The 11409-nt window shown below is 32.3% G+C and overlaps 1 long non-coding RNA gene across 2 annotated transcripts; it reads left to right on the top strand.

Moving 5' to 3' along the window:
• Positions 1-2324: 2324 nt before the first annotated feature.
• LOC122593829 lies at positions 2325-9841 on the top strand. 2 transcript variants are annotated; one of them, XR_006322883.1, is made up of 5 exons: positions 2325-2717; positions 3023-3155; positions 7731-8003; positions 8736-9063; positions 9544-9841. It is a non-coding gene; the product is annotated as an uncharacterized LOC122593829 (long non-coding RNA). The 2 variants fall into 2 exon arrangements; XR_006322884.1 differs by lacking the exon at positions 7731-8003.
• The last annotated feature ends 1568 nt before the right edge of the window (positions 9842-11409 follow it).

Here is an 11409-nt window from a genome sequence, read left to right as displayed (position 1 = left end):
ATTTGCATATATCATTTATGTATTTTCTCAGGTATCCGTTCAAAACAATTAAATGTGAGTAGTTGGCTAGTTGTGTTAATATTTGAGTGTATCATTTATTTGTTTGTCGAGATCTACTAAAACAAATCAACAACAGCGTATAAATTTCGAAAAGTTAAACAACATAATGTAAGTCGCGTGTTAAATATGATTTGGAGAAGGTTCGTGTTCTCCGGATTTCTTAGTACTAGTATATGTGTTATATGGCTTTCTTAGTACTAGTATATGGAGTTGGGACCTTTACAATCATGTATGTTTAAATATTTACTAGCATGGTATCCGCGCAATGCAGCGGCGGTGACGGCAAGACAATTTAGTGGTGTCGATGATGGGTGGTTATGATATCGATAATTGGTGTCAAGTGGTGTAACCGTGTAAATTAATGTAATGATGATAGTAGAAATATTTTAAAAGATAAAGACTTAGAGTGTAAAATAGAAAGATAAGGTTCTAAAGTGTAAATTAATTCATTAAGAACAAATTTGGTAATAATCAATAACCCTTTCCAAATAAAGTATTTATTAAGGGTAATTTGAAACTTTTGCATCTAACCATTTTTCTAACACTTTATAAAGGAGTATTGATGTACCGGTTATGTAACGTATTTTTTACTTTTGAACGGACCAATATATATCTTTGAATAGACCAACGTCAACCCGTCGTAAACAGTTCCGTTCGCCTATCGCCACCGCCACCGGCAAAACTACTACTACTTTGACTATCCACTTGTTATTATCTATACTACTATATAAAGCAAACTGCCTTTCCCCTTTAAGTAATTAAGAACCTGAAATGACCATATTACCCTTCTTATTTATTCACTAATTTAAATATCTTTACCTATATACCTATAATACCCTTAATAAAATAAACTACAACATAGATTCTCCAATCCTTAAATAACCATATTAACCCTTACCGCCGCACATCATCGCCACAATTGCCGCAGCTACACCTTTGTCGTTACCAACATCACCGCTGCATCGTGCGGGCACCCCGTCTCGTGTTATTATATATGTTAGATAGATAAAATAATTCCAAACTCATTCACTTGTTCGATTCTTTCGTATTCTTTCTATTTATTTGTTTATTTACGTAGGGCTCCTAAAATCACCTTTTTTTCCTCTATACACCTTCAAGGTACAATAACTTATACATAGTGTACAAGTGTTTAATGAGTAGTGAAAGGATGTATACAAGTGTTTAATGAGCAGTGAAAGGATGTACAATAACTTATACAGTCATTTTTGTGGGTTCTATTGCACATTTTGGTTTATGAATAATTTTGGACGTTGTTTGAGACTTTGAGTAGTCATATACTCATATGTCATTCTATGTAAGGGCACGTTTAGTAAGAGGGAATCATTGAGATCGGAAATGTAATAAAGAATGGAAATAGTAGGAAAGAGAATGAGTATTTGGAAAGAGAATAATTACATTGTTTGGTAATAACATAGAATCATAATAAGAGAAATATAAAAAATAAACAAATTAATATGAAATTTTTTTTTAACAAAAACTAATTATAATATCATAATATAAATAATTATAATTAATAATTAAATATATAAGAAAAAAAGAAAAAAAAAGGTAATTTGATTCCACTCTCACCATTCTTCACCATTTTAGGAGAAATCATAAGAATGGAAATGATTCCCCCTTCTACCTCTTCATTTCCATTCTCTTGTGTAACCAAACAAGGGAAGTGATTCTTATTTCATTTCCACCCTTTCCATTCAACCCTATCAAACACCAGGGTAAAGTGATTTAAGATGGAATTAAAAGTAAAGTCAATAAAATTTTTATTACTAACATATGATCTATAAAAATACTATAGGACTAATTAACATTTCTAATGGTATTTATCATTTGATATATGGATTTCATTCGTTGTGTTTCTGTACGTAACTCCACTTTTAAGCAATATTGTGTCTGGCTCTAAATTTGAAGCATATGTTTTAACCTTGTATATCAATTTGTTTCTTTTTCAAAAGATAAAAAAAAGAAAAAAAGAGAGAGATAACTCGTCACATCTGTAAAATGCAACAATAAATATAGTACTGTATGGAACAGATAGACAGTCTAGACTTATTGTGACATATGTTGCGTGTAAGAAGCTGAAATTACATTTACCACGGAAGTTTTGATGATGATATTGATAACACGTTTAATTTATAATCAACATATTTAGTTTGACCATCTATGGTGGTAGGTAACATATTCATTCATATATTTAATACAGTACCAACAAAACATAAATATACAAACTACTCTTTTCAGTTTTTACCACCGTCTCTTGTCTCTCCCCCTCTCTCTTTGAGTAGTGAGAACAGTACGTAGTAGCTTTTTGTGGTTGTACCCTTCTTTTTCAACCTCTTCTTCCTTGCTTTTTAGTACTTGTATTTAATAATCTCTATCTCTCTCTCAATAATCTGTATATATAAAAGGAGGTATAAAACACCCTAACACAAGGCTTGTAGTGTTGGGATTTTGGTGAAAGAGAAGACCATATTTTGGTTAAGGGGTAGTCGTGGAAGAAGCTGAAAATCAGGAAAGCTAAAGTGTCGTATCTTCCATTCTAATTACTTGGTTAATTGAAACTTTGTATGTCTCTCCAAAAAACAGAGGTTCTTTTTTAGCCTTTGACCGACCCATTGTCCTCTAGATTTTCTTTAAGGGTAAGTTTTTTTTTTTTTTTGTGTTCATTTGTTTTGTTGCTATTGTGTGCGCAATTTGATTAGTTGGACGAGTTTGGCTAAACAAAAGTTTTTTGTATTAAACCTTTGCGAAAAGCTTTCGCTGTGATTTTAGTGCCAAACTCCAATAATAGGTCGGTCACTCATTGACATACACTCGTCTCCTCGTCTAATTTTTTTAAGCAACTATCTCGTTTGTTCCTTTGATATAATGCTTATTTATATGTATTTTTAAGTATAAAATTATAAATAAATATATCTTTACTATTAATGTTATAATTTTGTAGGAGCATTCTCTCTAGCACTCATGAGGTTTGCGAAGATTTATAAAGCAAACCTTCAATGGTATCTTATTGAACGTCATCCATTCAAAAGGATTATTTACAGACGTGTTTTTAAGTTTCAAACAATAATATTCAGGTATAATTTCCAACTTTCTTTTTATTGTAATTTATAAATAAAAGAATTTTATTATCTCTTAGTACAAAAAACTTTATAAATGTTTGGGATTAGTTTTTTTGTTAATATATACCGTGTATATATATATATCACTTATTGTAGTAATGGTGGATTACTTATGTGCGCTTTATATGGTTCACATATGTTAAAGGTAAAAAGCTGATTTTTAACATACGTTGATACATGATAAAAACACCCTCATTACATTATGTATTTACAAAATATAAGAAAGGAACAAATCTGTTAATGGTATTTTGTTCCTTTCTTGTATTTTGTAATGGTATTTGAAATCAATTTCATAGGTAAACTTATGAGTTTTTGATCTTGCTTGCCAATAGAAACTTATTCCTGTGATGGCTAAGTTTGAACTCGGCCGCAACCTTAGAGTAGTTGACTGGAGACGACAACACCTAGAGGCATTTGAAGTCATAGTCAAGGGTGTCTAAGAAATGAATTTCATCGGCCCCTTTAGTGGCTATCCTAGGAAGAGCCCATTCTAGATAAAATATTCCATATATCCGCCGCGAGCGGGTCCTCTGTTCCTGCCGGGAAAAAATGGCTTGTATTACGGATCATTGATGAGCAAAACACTACTTAGTGACGAGCAAAGTAAATTGCGTTTGGGGATAGACAAATTTATGTTAATACACACGAGCTTAATTGATTAAAATCCAAATCCAAACAATTGATAAAATCAATATAGTGATTAAAATTCACTCTTTACATCGTTTTGTACTTGACCCAGCCTATTTTCTTTGTCTCAAGTAAGCCATAGTGTCAAAGTCCATAAAAATTCTCCTAATTTCAAATACTATTTCCATTGCTACACTTCTAACTATTCTAACAGTGTTTGTATACCTGGCCCAACAAACCGAATTGTGTGGGTCATTTGGTCCACCAAAGATTTTTTTTATTAATTTGGATTAGGCTTATATTTTTACTCTTATTTGGGTCTGGCCCGGACTTCATTTTTTAAAAATCTTTTTCTAACAATAGGTGTGGACGTGTGGTTATGAACAGTGTACTTGGTCCAACAAACCAAATTGTGTGGGTCATTTGGTCCACCAAACATTTTTTTTTCCCTAACAATAGGTGTGGACGTTAGAGGTGCAAAAACAAGTTAACCGGTTTCGGTTAATTTTTCTAGTAATCGTATTCGGTTTTTTTTTTTTAAAAAATTAACCGGTTCCGGTTAACCGGTACCGGTTAATAATTGGTTACTATGTGTGAAAGTTCTAACCTATGTAATCGATTTCGGTTTTAAAAAACCGGTTAACCGCTTTGATTAACCTGTCCAGTTAACCGAATTCCAAAAAGAATTGAATGAAATTGAAAACCTGGACAGAACTACTAATAACATCACAGGATCACAGGAGTGTTTAACAGTAGCCAAAAACATAAACAAAGAGTCCAACACAAACAAGACAATGTCACAATTACATGTTTTAACAAAAACATAAACACATTAGCAGCAACAAGAAAGTGGCAACAGTTTAATAAAACTAAAAAGAGTAGCAGCAGCCAGCACTCCAGCAGCCATAGCAAAGCAAGCAGCAACACAACAGAAACAAGAGCAGCAACAACATCAGCTGCATTATCATTATAAAGAAATAGATTTTAAAGAAACAGAAAACGGAAACAGAAACATTGCCTATTGTATTATCATTATACTTGTATACCTTAACAATGTCGACTGCTGGGTATAATATTGATCGGTGGGATTCTTAGGTAATTATAAATGTTAAGTATAAATATTATAAATAATAATTTAAGTAACCCCATAACCGATTAACCGGTTAAATTTTAAAAAAACAATCGGTTTCCGGTTAACCGATTAGGAATCGGTTATTGGTTTTGAAAGTCCAAATCGATTACTAACTGGCGGTTTTTCCTAACCTATAATTGATTTGTACGTTATCGGTTACTAACCGGTATCGGTTTACAGTTATAGGTTAACTTTCGAATCGGTTCGGTTAACCGGTTTTTTTGTCCACCTCTAGTGGACGTGTGGTTATGAACAGTGTACTTGGTCCAACGAACCAAATTGTGTGGGTCATTTGGTCCACCAAACATTTTTTTTTTATAAATTTAGATTTGGCCTATAGTTTGTTAATCTAATTTGGGTTTGCTCCATGCTTATTTTTTTTAAATCTTTTTTTGCTTTATTTGGTTATGATATTGGTCTTAAATAAATATAAATTTTATATAACAAGTTTTTTAGTAAACATACATGTTAACAAAAGAAATCAACAACCGGGTTTAAATTTCAAAATGTTGAACCACGTAATGTAAGTCGCGTGTTAAAGATGATTTGGAGAATGTCGATGTTCTCCGTCTTTCCTAGTACTAGTATATGTGATATGACTCGAGACCTTTAAGGCTACAATCATGTAGCGGTTATGTAACGTGTTTTTTTACTTTTTAGCGGACCAATATGTATCTTTTAATGAACCAGTATGTAGAGGATAATATGTTGCATACGTGGTGTTAGTCTTCAGTCGTTATATCAATTTTTGCTTAGTTGTCATTTCCTTTTTTCTTTTTGTTTTATATATATATATATATTTTATAACTAAGTTATTATATAATTATCTTTGTTATGAAATAATTATTATATGTAAACTATGAGATTTTTACTTTTAAATTAAACAACTCAAAGATTAAGATTCAAAAATAATCTTTAAATCTTTACTTTTAATTTTAATTTAAACATCAGTATTATTTAACATTATCTATAAAGTTACTTTTAACTTTATAGAATCTTCATTCGTGTTTCATAGACCCCTTTCAAATATTTATATCATGTGAACTCGTGCCTAACCAAAGCACCGTTTCACAATACCGGTAGACATAAAAGTTTAATACACAACAAACTTTTTATTTATTTACCTAATATATATAATTACCTAATATTGATAAACTTTGTTATTAGTCTAACAAAAAATGATCGAGGTGTTTGATTTGTTGGTCGGAAGTACCAAGTACGTGTTGTAAAACCAAAACTCCCATGTGGGTTTGGACTACGTCTAATTTTTATGGTTTCTTACACAAATTAAATGCCTACGTTCATAATCACAGGTAACGGAAACTTACCTATGTTTTTTGATCCAAAACGTTCATACCGAAACGCGGTATAAAATCGTACCAAACGTTGCTGATACGCGATCCAAAACATGAAATTCATGCGTCCCCGTTTTGGGGGATTATCGGATTAATTGAATGAACAAGTACCGGAGTGATTTAGATGGTTGTATCGATGCTGATGACTCACAGTACCACAAAATAATGTTCAGTTTTTTTTAATTTTTAGATGAAAAGGATATAACCTACCTTTTTGACATGGTTTTACTTTTAACTATGGAAATGATTTGGCCTTTTTAAATGGATCGGTTGTCTTTAAAGTTCAAACATATGTCATTTTTAACTATTAATAGGAGATTTCTATTATAAATTTTGTTTGTAAATATGTTTTTACCCAATTCACAACAGAATATGGTATAGCGTACCTCGTACCTAATTGGCATTCCGAATGAGCCTACATCCCATGTTACCAAATTATAAAGACCTACTAACCCTATACTTATTTTCGTTTAATGTACCGCATCGTATCACGATCCATGTGACTGTGCATACATCATTAACCAGATAACTTTTAATGTGAAAAGAAATCCATTCCCATAATATGCATATCAGATGATGTGTAATAATCTTATTACAGTAACAAGCATAGTACCCACGCAATGTAGCGGGTTGTTAGTGGCGAAAATGATGTCGAGTAGTGTAAATTATTGATTTAAAAGTAATTAATTTAATTGTCAATAGGTTGGTGGCCTATTGGTAAGGTCTTTGACCTTGGAGAAAACTACCAGGGTTCAAATCTCACTTCCAACATTTGTGGGAGTGAATTATTATGGGAGGGGGGGGGGGTTTCAAGAGTCCTGGGTTTCATCCCAGGCTTGCGTGGTTCGTGCACCGCATACTGCCCAATTGGATGTCACTGTGGTGTCTTAAATGCTAACCGCTAATTATTAACTCATAACTCGATGTTCAAAAAAAAAGTAATTTAATTATTAATGCTAATGAGTAGTGTAGATAAAAATATCTTAAGGGTGTTATGTGTAAATATTACACAAGTTTCAACATTTCCAAAAATAAAAAACTATTCTTTTTATAATATATACTAGATACTAGATAATCCTTAGTTGCATTTATGATGTTCCTAACATTATAATTTATAACCAATGGGGTGAAACCTCAGTGGTACCGTCATCATGTGACCACATGGGCCTATAGATGATCGAAGGCTACAAGTTATAGGTTCAAAACTTGCCAAAGACAAGTGGAGAAACTATATCTTGTGATCTCATGTGTGAGGATGACGACTTACCGGACATGAGTTATATGCGGTGTGCGCTCTAAATACCAAAACGGTACATGGGACAAGAGAGTTTACACCCATTTACCTTTTTTTTAACATTATAATTTATAAATTCCATTCTGGAGGTAGGTAGTAATCTTTATATATATCATTGCTAGATGTCGTGATGACAATGAAAAAGCAAGAATGCATGGACACTTTTGCTTTATCTCACCAGATGTAGCGTTTTTATTCTCGACAAGCTTCAAGAATCTCACGAGAAGTTGGGCATCAAATGTTGTGCTGTAACACTTTTGGAAAATGATGAAACTACTAATGTAGGATTATTTGTTACCAAGAAAGCCAACGAACGTGGTCCAGCTAATCATGTACTAGCGCAGACATACTGCTTGAGAGCATTTTGTAATAAAGAGAATGAACCTAATTCAAAGGTACTACTTCATAAAAATTAGAGATGGTAACTTGTGGGATGGGTTGAGTGCCATTTTTTAAGTACGAGCCAACCTGCATTTTTTCTTTATTGTAGTTAAATCATAATTTTGTTTTACCCGAAACAAAATTAATGTGACAACTATGATCAGCATAAGTATAAATATATTGTATTATAAAAATCTATTCTTTCTTAATAATGTAATTAATTGGGATGAGGAAGGTTAGGAGGTCCTTTTCTACCTTTGATAGAACCTGGAAGCAGCCTCTCTACCTTTGGTAGAGGTTGTCTACATCTCAATCTCTCGCATACACCGTCAAAGACGGTATTGGGATCCAAAACATGAAAAACGGCATTAGGAGTTACTATACTTTTTACTATCAACATTTTTTGATCCCTTAGACACACTTAACCTATTCCTGTGAAATCTTGCATTCCTTTATAATCTTTATATCATATTCTTAAATCCCATGTCTCCTATTTTTGTTTACCCATACAAGTTATTTTCTAGAAGATATCGCAAAGGCGAAAGAGTTGTGGTTTACATAAGAACATATACAATTTGTTGAACAGAATCAATTGGTGTCCGAGTTTACATTTACGCTAGTACTATATAGAGTTTGTGGTCTGCTTTTGAACAAGGTTTAGTTTTTTTTGATAGCCCTAGATTTTTATTTTTTGGTATGTTAGATTGTTGGAATCCCTTATCGTTTATAATGTTCTTTTATTGTAGGATTGCATGGAAGATCATTACTTTTACTTGTATGAGTTGATAATCAAATGTTGTATATGGAGAGACTATTCACTGGAGGAGTGTATGATTATGCTTTGGCAATCTAAAAGCCTTAGCCATTCTTTCTGCACTTCTCCAATCAATGATGTGTTTCTCAAGGCATTTGCAAAGCGCTGCCCCCTATATAACTCCATGGAGTACTGAATAGACTGTTTCACCATGTTGAAACCGATTGATGTTGGTTTTTGGAATAATATGTCGATATTTCCTACTGTTCCTTCCCAGCATTACAACGATCTTGATGTTACCGGGCAAGCAGATGCAAAAGGTAAAAACATACATATGGATTTTTTGTTTTATATTATTATATGATATTAAGATATCATGCTTTATGAAATTGGGTAATCATGTAAGCATGGTGGTATAAAAAAAAGCCCACCTTGAACCTGACTCGCTCTAAGGTGTCCTAGGTCATATTAGTTCAAATCCCAATTCAAAGCCATGCATGATTTGTCCCCTTTTTAGTCGGACTCCTTTAATGCACGGTTAAAGCCCATTTTCTTTTGAATAATAATTTCAAACATTATTGATCATATTAGATTTTTGAACAATCAAATATCCAATCATACGAATTACACTAAGACAAAGGTATTTATACTTAATTCCTAAAATTACACTTTGACGCCTTTATGAATAAACAAACCATATTTTACCACATAGCTATCTCCAAGTTATGCATTAGATTAGTAACATGTAATTTACCCTTTTATAAATTATGATCTTTTATTAACTTCATTTTTTATTTTAGGGTCACGTGTCTGCAAAATCAGATTACCTTGTAGCCAATATGGCAATATACATTAGATTTGGAAGAAAGGATGATTGCAGAAGGATTTATGACTGATGTACATCTAAAAATTCTCTTGATTGTAATTTAGGAATAATGAAATTGTAATCTTTCTAAGTAATCATTTTTATGACAATTTTTACCTAGGTGATGAAGTAAATGTTTGTTGTATCACCTTATAGAACTAGTAATCTTTTGAACTAGAACTCTTCATAAGTGTATCGGCTTTTTGTAAAAAGTTTTACATTTTTTCGCATCATAACCTATGTACGCTTATATGGTTTACATTTGTTTAAAAGACATCTCTTATTTTTTAGGCTTACAAAAGTTTCAATCATGCAAGTTGGGTTGCGGATTTGAGGTTCTCTCTTTAAAATAAAGGTTTTGTGGATCAATGTAGCATTGAAAAACCCAATATCTTCATGCAGGGGCGGAGCTACGATGGGGGTAACGGGGGCAACCGCCCCCATAAAGTTTCGAAGGCGTAATGTATTTTTTTTAAATATCTTTTTTGCCCTTGACATATATTTATAAAAGGTAGAGTCTAGTCAAACTAGACCCTTTATAGCCTAGTGGATATGATCCAAACTCTTAAACAGGAGCTAATGTGTTCGACTCTTGCACGTTACACTCTTTGTCCTTTTCATACAATTTTTTTCCTTTTTGCCAAAACTTTATATGAAATCTCGGCTATTTCTCCAAATCATAAACTAATATTATAATATAATTACATAAATTAAGAAACTACATGACAATGTAAGGGAAAATGCATCTCAATAAAAAAATAGTTTTAGCTTTGTCGTTCTCTTTTAGATTGAAGTATTTTTCTTTCACGAATATATTTCTCATAAACATACGATAACAAGTCTTCTTCATTTCAATTGTTCATTTGTTTCGTTCTTGTATATAGTTGTGAAATTTTATTTTAACATCTCGATAGAACACGCTAAGTTCTTGTTTTGTTAAATTTAGTTTGACTCGATTATTGGTTAAAAACTTGATCGACACATTTAAAATTTTTAGTTTGCCCCCATGTAAAAAAGGTTCTGGCTCCGTCCCTGTCTTCATGGATCCTTTGGTGGCTACTGAAGCTTGGTCATATGAGTAGAGGTGTAAGAAAAAACCGATTAATCGAACCGAACCGATTTGTAAGCGGTAACCGAAATCGGTTAGTAACCGAAATAGTAGAAACCGATTAAAGGTTAGCAGAAACCGTAGGTTACTAACTGATTATTCTTTTCAAAACCAAAACCGATTATTAACTAACCTACAAGCAGTTAATTATTCCAAATAATAACTATTTTAACCGGTAATATTATATATATATATATATATATCAATCATATTATATAAATACACTGATATATAACCGGAAAGATCGCACCCTCAGATGATTTCATAAACTTTTAATATGTTTATTCTATATATAGATTAATGCTTCTTTCATATTACACCAATTGCGTATGTATTAAGCTAATTTCAAAATACTCCAATTGTTATTGGTGTGACACTTTAATTAACTACTTACAAATTGACCCGTCCCCTCTATTCTCACATTAAGACATAAATGATTCCTAGTTTTTGCAATTAATTTTTATAATCATAATTTGATCAACTATTAGCAATTTAGTAGCTATTATTTATATGTATCAATCGTACATCTAATTAACAGTATGTAAACAATTAACGCTTAACGGCTCTAACACGTGCGTAGTCTAGATTTGATGTCATGACTAACCGTTACTCTGTAAAAACTGTTAAAATATAAAGGGTATGTTTGGCATAAAAGCTTGTAGCTGGGGTTGTAGTTAAGGGCTTGGGGCTGGA

Source organism: Erigeron canadensis, chromosome 3, assembly GCF_010389155.1.
Source record: "Erigeron canadensis isolate Cc75 chromosome 3, C_canadensis_v1, whole genome shotgun sequence".
Lineage (NCBI taxonomy): Eukaryota > Viridiplantae > Streptophyta > Magnoliopsida > Asterales > Asteraceae > Erigeron > Erigeron canadensis.
This window is presented reverse-complemented; position numbering and strand designations above follow the sequence as displayed.